Source organism: Bubalus kerabau, chromosome 1, assembly GCF_029407905.1.
Source record: "Bubalus kerabau isolate K-KA32 ecotype Philippines breed swamp buffalo chromosome 1, PCC_UOA_SB_1v2, whole genome shotgun sequence".
Classification (NCBI taxonomy): Eukaryota; Metazoa; Chordata; class Mammalia; order Artiodactyla; family Bovidae; genus Bubalus; species Bubalus kerabau.
The window spans coordinates 171,837,217-171,845,340 of NC_073624.1; positions in this window are offsets into that span (position 1 = coordinate 171,837,217).

Genomic DNA, 8,124 nt, shown 5'->3' on the forward strand with positions numbered 1-8,124 from the left:
GGAGATGACTAGTGGTGATAATGGCACAACAGTGAAAATATACTTAATGCTACTGAGCTATACACTTTAAAAAAATGGTTGAACTGGTAAATTTTATATTACGTGTATTTTACCACAATAAAAGTAATAATTTAAAATAAAATAATTGTGAACCATTATTGGCAAGACAGCATTGAAATGTACATATTCTTCATATTCTTTAAAATAAACACACTTCCATATATAATTTTTAGTCATGTCCAATTCTTTGCAACCCCATGGACTATACAGTCCATGGAATTTTCCAGACCAGAAAACTGGAGTGGTAGCCTTTCCCTTCTCCAGGGGATCTTCCCAACCCAGGGACCGAACCCAGGTCTCCCACATTGCAACATGGATTCTTTACCAGCTGAGCCACAAGGGAAGCCCCATATATAATTTTTAAAGTAATAAAACCCATACAGGTCTAGGAAAATGCCATCGGAGTACCAGAAATTGAAAATCTTGGAAGGTGTGCAGCAGATATGTGCCCTGAGAGCCAAAGGCTATCTAACAGAAAGATTCAGAAGAAAATAGAAAATAAAGAGAAAGAAATAATTCCAAATAGATTACATGTAGAGATATAGTAGAAAACATATTCAACCTGAAGAAAGCCTGGGTCTTTCTTCAGATTAAATAGAAGATAAAGTGCTGAGCATGACTGGCAGGGGGCCAGGAGGGTGGGGAAAAGGAGGAGGAAATACATCCTGGAGAAAATTTCAGAACTCTAAAATCTTAAAAGCAACCAGGGTATAAAAAGGAAACACAAGATATCCTGTATATTACTTGTACAATAATAGAAGATGGGACTGCGCAAATTGGTTTAAATGTAAAAGCATTTAAGGGCTTCCAAGATGGTGCTAGCGGTAAAGAACTTGCCCACCAATGCAGGAGCATTGCATTGCCAGCCAATGCAGGAGACGAGCGTTTAATCGCTGGGTTGGGAAGATCCCCTGGAGGAGGGTTCAGCAATCCATTCCAGATTTCTTGCCTGGAGAATTCCATGGGCAGAAGAGTCCATAGGGTTGCACAGAGACTGACACAACTGAAGCGACTTAGTACGCACGTAAAGGCACAACAAGAAATCTTGGGCCAGGCTGTTGTTCAGTGGCTAAGTTGTGTCGGACTCTTTGTGACCCCATGGATTGCAACACACCAGGCTCCCCTGTCCTTCACTATCTCCCAGAGTTTACTCAAGTTCGTGTCCCTTGAGTCAGTGATACTGTCTAACCATTTCATGCTCTGCTGTTTGCCTTCAGTCTTTCGCAGCATCAGGGTCTTTTCCAGTCAGTCATCTCTTCACATCAGCTGGCCTAAGTATTGGAGTGTTAACTTCAGCATCAGTCCCTGTAATGAATATTGAGGTTTGATTTCCTTTAGGATTGACTTTCCTTTAGGACTGATCTCCTTGAGGTGCAAGGAACTCTCAAGAGTTTTCTCCAGCACCACAATTCAAAAGCATCAGTTCTTTGGCACTCAGCCTTCTTTATGGACCAACTCTCACATACGCACATGACTACTGAAAAACCATAGCTTTGACTATATGGATCTTTATCAGAAAAGTGATGTCTCTGCTTTTTAATAGGCTGTTTAGGTTTGTCATAGTTTGCCTTCCAAGGAGCAAGCATCTTTTTATTTCATGGCTACAGTCACCATCTGCAGTGATTTTGGAGCCCCCCAAAATAAAATCTGTCACTGCTTCTACTTTTTCCCAGTGTACTTGCCAGGAAGTGATGGGACTGATTCCATAATCTTAGTTTTTTGAATGTTGAGTTTTAAGCCAGCTTTTTCACTCTCCTCTTTCACCCTCATCAAGAGGCTCTTTAGTTCCTCTTCACTTTCTGCCATTAGAGTGGTATCATCTGCATGTATGAGGCTGTAGATATTTCTCCTGGCAATCTTGATTCCAGCTTGTGATTCATCCAGGCTGGCGTTTCACAAATATGCTGCATATAAGTTAAATAAGCAGGGTGACAATATACTGCCTTGTTGTATTCCTTTCTCAATTTTGAACCATATTGTTGCTCCTTGTCGGGTTCTAACTGTTGCTTCTTAACCTGCATACAGGTTTCTCAGAAACAGGTAAGATGGTCTGGTATTCCCATCGCTTTAAGAATATTCCACAGTTTGCTGTGATCCACACAAAGACTTTCTTGTAGTCAACAAAACAGAAGCAGATGTTTTTCTGGAATTCCCTTGCTTTTTCTATGATCCAATGAGATGCTGGCAATTTTATCTCTGGTTCTTCTGCCCTTTCTATATCCAGCTTGTACATTTGGAAGTTCTCAGTTCATGTACTGCTGAAGTCTAACTTGGATTTTGAGTATAATCTTACTAGTATGTGGTCCAGACTACAGCTTAGCAGAATCAGTGGTTCAGTAAGGTCATCGAAAAATCAGGTTTCTATCTTCTGTTCACTCTGCTCCTCAGGTGCTGTTTGGACTATGGATATGGACACAAAATCAGGCTTCTGGTTCTGTTGGGAAATAGGAAGAGAAGAGGGGATGTATATTGGGTAGACAAGAATGTCCATACCATTCAGACTCTCACCGGGAGCACTGGGTTCTAGAAAACAGTGTGGAGCAATATCCTCAGATTTCCAAAGTAAAATAATTTATAACTTAAAATTCTATGACTCATAACTTAGTAATTCAGTTGTGAGTAAAGCAAAGGTATTTGGGAGCTAAAGGTGTAATAGGCAAGAATGAATCTGACCCTATATCAGACTTGTTCCTTTTTACTTTAATGTTTGTGCTCTGTCACCTGTGCGTAGTCATGCTGGTTCTAAACCTTTTGTAAAATAATGTTACCTATAGTCTCAAATATACAGGATAGCCTATTCTCAAGGCCCTGGCCTTTAAGAGTGCATTCATATAGAGATTAAAAAGTGCATAACAGGGAATAACATTTGTCTTGTTGAAGCTGAAAGAACAAACATTTTCTATACCAAGAAGCTGGCAACAACTAATATGCCCCTCCCTCACCTTGCCTTTAAAAGTGTTTTGCTGAAACCCTTCCAAGAGTTCAGAGTTTGGGGGTCATGAGCTACGTGTCTCCTTATATGGCCCTGCTATAACATTTCTCTGCTCCAAACTCTGACTTTTCTGTTTGTTTGGTACACAAACTTTTATTGGGTAGCAAAAGTATTTATGCAGATTAGAGTTACTATAATATCTCTGGTGGGATTACTTATGAATTTAATTCACTGCCATGGAATAAAAAGATCCTTGCTCCTTGGAAGAAAATCTATGACCAACTACATAGCATATTAAAAAGCAGAGAAATCACTTTGCTGACAAAGATCCATATAGTCAAAGCTATGGTTTTTCCAGTAGTCATGTACAGATGTGAGAGTTGGACCATAAAGAAAGCTGAGAACCAAAGAATTGATGTTTTTGAAGTGTGTTGGAGAAGACTCTTGAGAGTCCCTTGGACTGCAAGATCAAACCTGTCAATCCTAAGGGAAGTCAGTCCTGAATATTCATTGGAAGGACTGATGCTGAAGCTGAAACTCTAATACTTTGGCGACCTGATGTGAAGAAGTGCCTCAGTGGAAAAGACTCTAATGCTGGGAAAGATTGAAGGCAGGAAGAGAAGGGGATGACAGAGGATGAGATGGTTGGATGGCATCACTGACTCATTGGGCATGAATTTGAGCAAACTCCAGGAGATAGTGAAGGACAGGGAAGCCTGTCATTCCTCACACCATGGAGTTGCAAAGAGTCAGACATGACTGAGTGACTGAGTAATAAAAATGAAATTATTGTGAATAAAGTGTTAACTTTAGTTAACGACAGTTTATCAATATTGGTGCCTTAGTGTGAAATACAAGATGTTCATAATATAATATGAGTTATACGGTCACTGTACTATTCTTAAATTTTTTTGATAAATCAAAACTATTTAAAATAATAGTTTATATTAAAAATGAGGCCAGGCCCAATATGAGTTAACTCTACTTTTAAGCAAAAGAGCCTTATGTGTTTAAATATTGTCATAGTAAAATTAGGATTTCTTTAACTTATACTACGTTTTCTCATATGCTTATTTTCATTTATTTATATTTCCTTTTTGTAAATAAAAAATTAACCCTTACTTTTCCTGCTTATCTATGAAAGTTATAGGAAAAAAAATAGATGGACTTTGAAATGCACAGAGAAGTTTATTGAATGTCCTTCTGGGCTATTTAACCCTTTCATTGTATTTCAGCCATTTCACAGTCTTGAAAGTTATAAAAATTTGTTAATAATGTAACATGATCTTATTTCAGTTCAGTTCAGTCACTCAGTCATGTCCAACTCTTTGTGACCCCAAGGAATGCAGCACACCAGGCTTTCCTGCCCATCATCAACTCCTGGAGTTTGCTCAAACTCATGTCCATTGAGTCAGTGATGTCATCCAAACATCTCATCCTCTATTTTCCCCTTCTGCTCCTGCCTTCAATCTTTCCCAGCATCAGGGTCTTTTCCATTGAGGCAGTTCTTTGCATCAGGCAGCCAAAGATCAGAGCTGCAGCTTCAGCGTCAGTCCTTCCAATGAATATTCAGGACTGATTTCCTTTAGGATTGACTGGTTGGATCTCCTTGCAGTCCAAGAGACTCTCAAGAGTCTTCTCCAACACCACAGTTCAAAAGCACCAATTCGTTGGCACTCAGCTTTCTTTATGGTTCAACACTCACATCCATACATGACTACCTGTAAAACCATCGTTTTGACTATACAGACCTTTGTTGGCAAAGTAATGTCTGTGCTTTTTAATGTGCTGTCTAGGTCGGTCATAGCTTTTGTTCCAAGGAGCAAGCATCTTTTAATTTCATAACTGCAGTCACCATCTGCAGTGATTTTGGAGCCCAAGAAAATAAAGTCTGTCACTGTTTCCATTGTTTCCCCATCTGTTTGCCATGAGTGATGGGATCAGATGCCATGATCTTAGTTTTTTGAATGTTGAGTTTTAAGTCAGCTTTTTCACTCTCCTGTTTCACTTTCATCAAGAGGCTCTTTATTTCCTCTTCATGTTCTGCCATAGGGTGGTATCATCTGCTTATCTCAGGTTCTTGATATTTCTCCCGGCAACCTTGATTCCAGCTTGTTCTTCATTCAGTATGGCCTTTCTCATGATGTACTCTGCATATAAGTTAAATAACGAAGGTAACAGTATACAGTCTTGATGTATTCTTTTCCCAATTTGGAACCAGTTCGTTGTTCCATGTCTGGTTCTAACAGTTGCTTCTTGACCTGCATACAGATTTCTCAGGAGGCAGGTAAGGTGGTCTGGTATTCCTGTCTTGTTAAGAATAAGTCTGGGAATTGATTTTCCATTCCTATGAATGGAAACTTTATGCATCTATTTGTAAATTTATTTCAGTATTCTGTATTTTCCTATGTAAGTGTGATCCTTTGCATTTTCCTGTGAGCTGATTTTAAAATCTTACTTGTTCCTGAATAAGTTAATAAGTTAAATAAAATCTTTGACATGCATTTATTTTGTATTTCTATGAGAGCCATGATCTAATCTGTTTTATTTATTCCTTAACACGACATTTGTGTTTCTTTCCTATTTTGAATCATTCAAATATTTTATTCGTCTTTTAATTTTCCTTATAATTTTTCATGATATTCAAAAATTTACAATACTTTTGTAACTCATATATCACAATATTTTCTGTCATTTATGCCTTTGAGGAAAACATAAAGAAACCATTCAGAGACCAGCTAAATGTCATATATTTTTATTCTAATTATATTTTTTAGTAAATTCTTTCTATAAAAAAGTGCTTGCCTATAGTATATACACAAAATAGGAGGGGAAGGTTTTATCATCAAAAGGCAGGGCCCTATACAACTCCTCCTTAAAGTGGAGTGCCACATCTAGAGGAAACTTCTTTCATGTTTTTAAATATTATTAATATTTAAAGATATGATATGATTTAAAATATTAAATATCAATAATGTTTTATCTATGGTTTCATTTGGTTTATTTTTTAATTTAGGAAATATTTGTATAATGGTTAGGAAGCGTAACTTAGCCTCCTTTGTAGAGTGCGGAAAGTACTAGTAAGTACCTATTGACTTGTGAGGATTAAATGAGCTAAAGTGTAAAAAACACTTAGAACACTGGCAAATTATAAATGCTATACAAGTAATAGACATTATTATTATTCTATTATTGTCATTATTTTTTATCTCCATTCTCAATCCAACTCTCAACACCCCTCCACACACACATCAGTGATAACCATTCTCCTAGATTCATTTTTTATTATTCCATTGCTTTTTAAAAACAAATATTACAAATATGGTTCCCTAAAATATCTGCTAGTCTCCCATAGTTCTATGTTTTGCTCATCACCTTGTTTGAAAGAGTCATCTAGCTTAATACATATGACTGAAGTTCTTAAATTTCATTGTTCTTTAGGATGACATTGTATGACTTCAGTACAATTTATTTATCCATTATTCTGTCAGTGGTCCCATGATTCCCACTCATGCTATACTGCCTTATCTCTCACTGTCTGCACTCATGGCTTCATACGGAGTTCCCTCTCATCAATGGACAAAGGAAAAGAAAACTTGGGCCCGGTTTGCAGATGTCTCTGCACAATATGCAGGCATCGCTAGAAGTGTCTAGTAAGAACAAAACAGATTTTGCCTCTAGATATCTATTCAATAGTACAAATTAGCTTCAAGCTACACATCCTGATCATGAAAACTAAGATTATGGCATCTGGTCCCAAAACTTCATGGCAAATAGATGGGGAAACAGTGGAAACAGTGATAGACTTTATACTTTTGGGCTTCAAAATCACTGCAGATGGTAACTGCAGCCATGAAATTAAAAGATGCTTATCCTTGGGAAAAAAGTTATGACCAACCTAGACAGCATATTAAAAAGCAGAGACATTACTTTGTCAACAAAGGTCCATCTAGTTAAGGCTACGGTTTTTCCAGTAGTCATGTATGGATGTGAGAGTTGGACTGTGAAGAAAGCTGAGCACCAAAGAATTGATGCTTTTGAACTGTGATGTTGGAGAAGACCTCGAGAGTCCCTTAGACTGCAAGGAAATCAAACCAGTCCATCCTAAAGGAAATCAGTCCTGAATATTCATTGGAAGGACTGATGCTGAAACTGAAACTCCAATACTTTGGCCACCTGATGCAAAGAATTGACTCATTGGGAAAGACCCTGATGCTGGGAAAGATTGAAGGCAGGAGGAGAAGGGCACAACAGAGGATGAGATGGTTGGATGGCATCACCGACTCAATGGACATGAGTTTGAGTGAACTCCGGTAGTTGGTGATGGACAGGGAAGCCTGGTGTGCTGCAATCCACGGGGTCTCAAAGAGTCGGACACGACAGAGCAACTGAACTGAACTGAACACATACTGAAGAAAAGAGGCTGAGTGAGGAAGAGGCAGGGCCCAGGGGAAGAGGGAAGGAGAAGAAACAAAGAATTGAACACACATGCAGGCATTTCCATACCACCTTCAATGCTGACCTGCTTCAGAGGAAGAGTAAAAACAGGCAAGAATGAGTAGCCATGAGTTATTGAATGGTTATGAGCACTATGCTTTTTTGCAACATTTCAGCAGAGTGTGAAACTTTTTACAGCAAAACCATTCCGCTTCAAGCTAACATCCGCTTAATTTTAAACATTTTTATAAAATTCAATTTAAACAGTTAGAAAAAGGGAAAATGATATCACACATATCTCCACAGTGTGATTAACCTTGCTCTCATATGCTTGCATCACCTCACCTAGAAGTCTAGTGGCTTTCGAATGTAATTTCCATTTCTAATGGTGATCTTATACATCTGGCAGGAGACCATACAGTAATGTTAAAAAAAAAAAACCTCTGGGCAGTCCTGTTAGTCTCTGAAAGAACATAAAAGCTGAGACCAGCAAAACCCACAGAAATTCACTCTTGCCTTCTAAGAAATTCTGAAAACTGTTAAAAAAAAAAAAAACCAATGGAGCAGGAACCTAAATTCTGATACCAAACATAAACGTCAGATTTGGTAGTTCTCACTGACGATGGGGGAATTTCCAAGCGGGGTGGGATGGAAAGATGTGGGGTGGTCAGAGATGGTTTCTCTTGTTGGCTTTT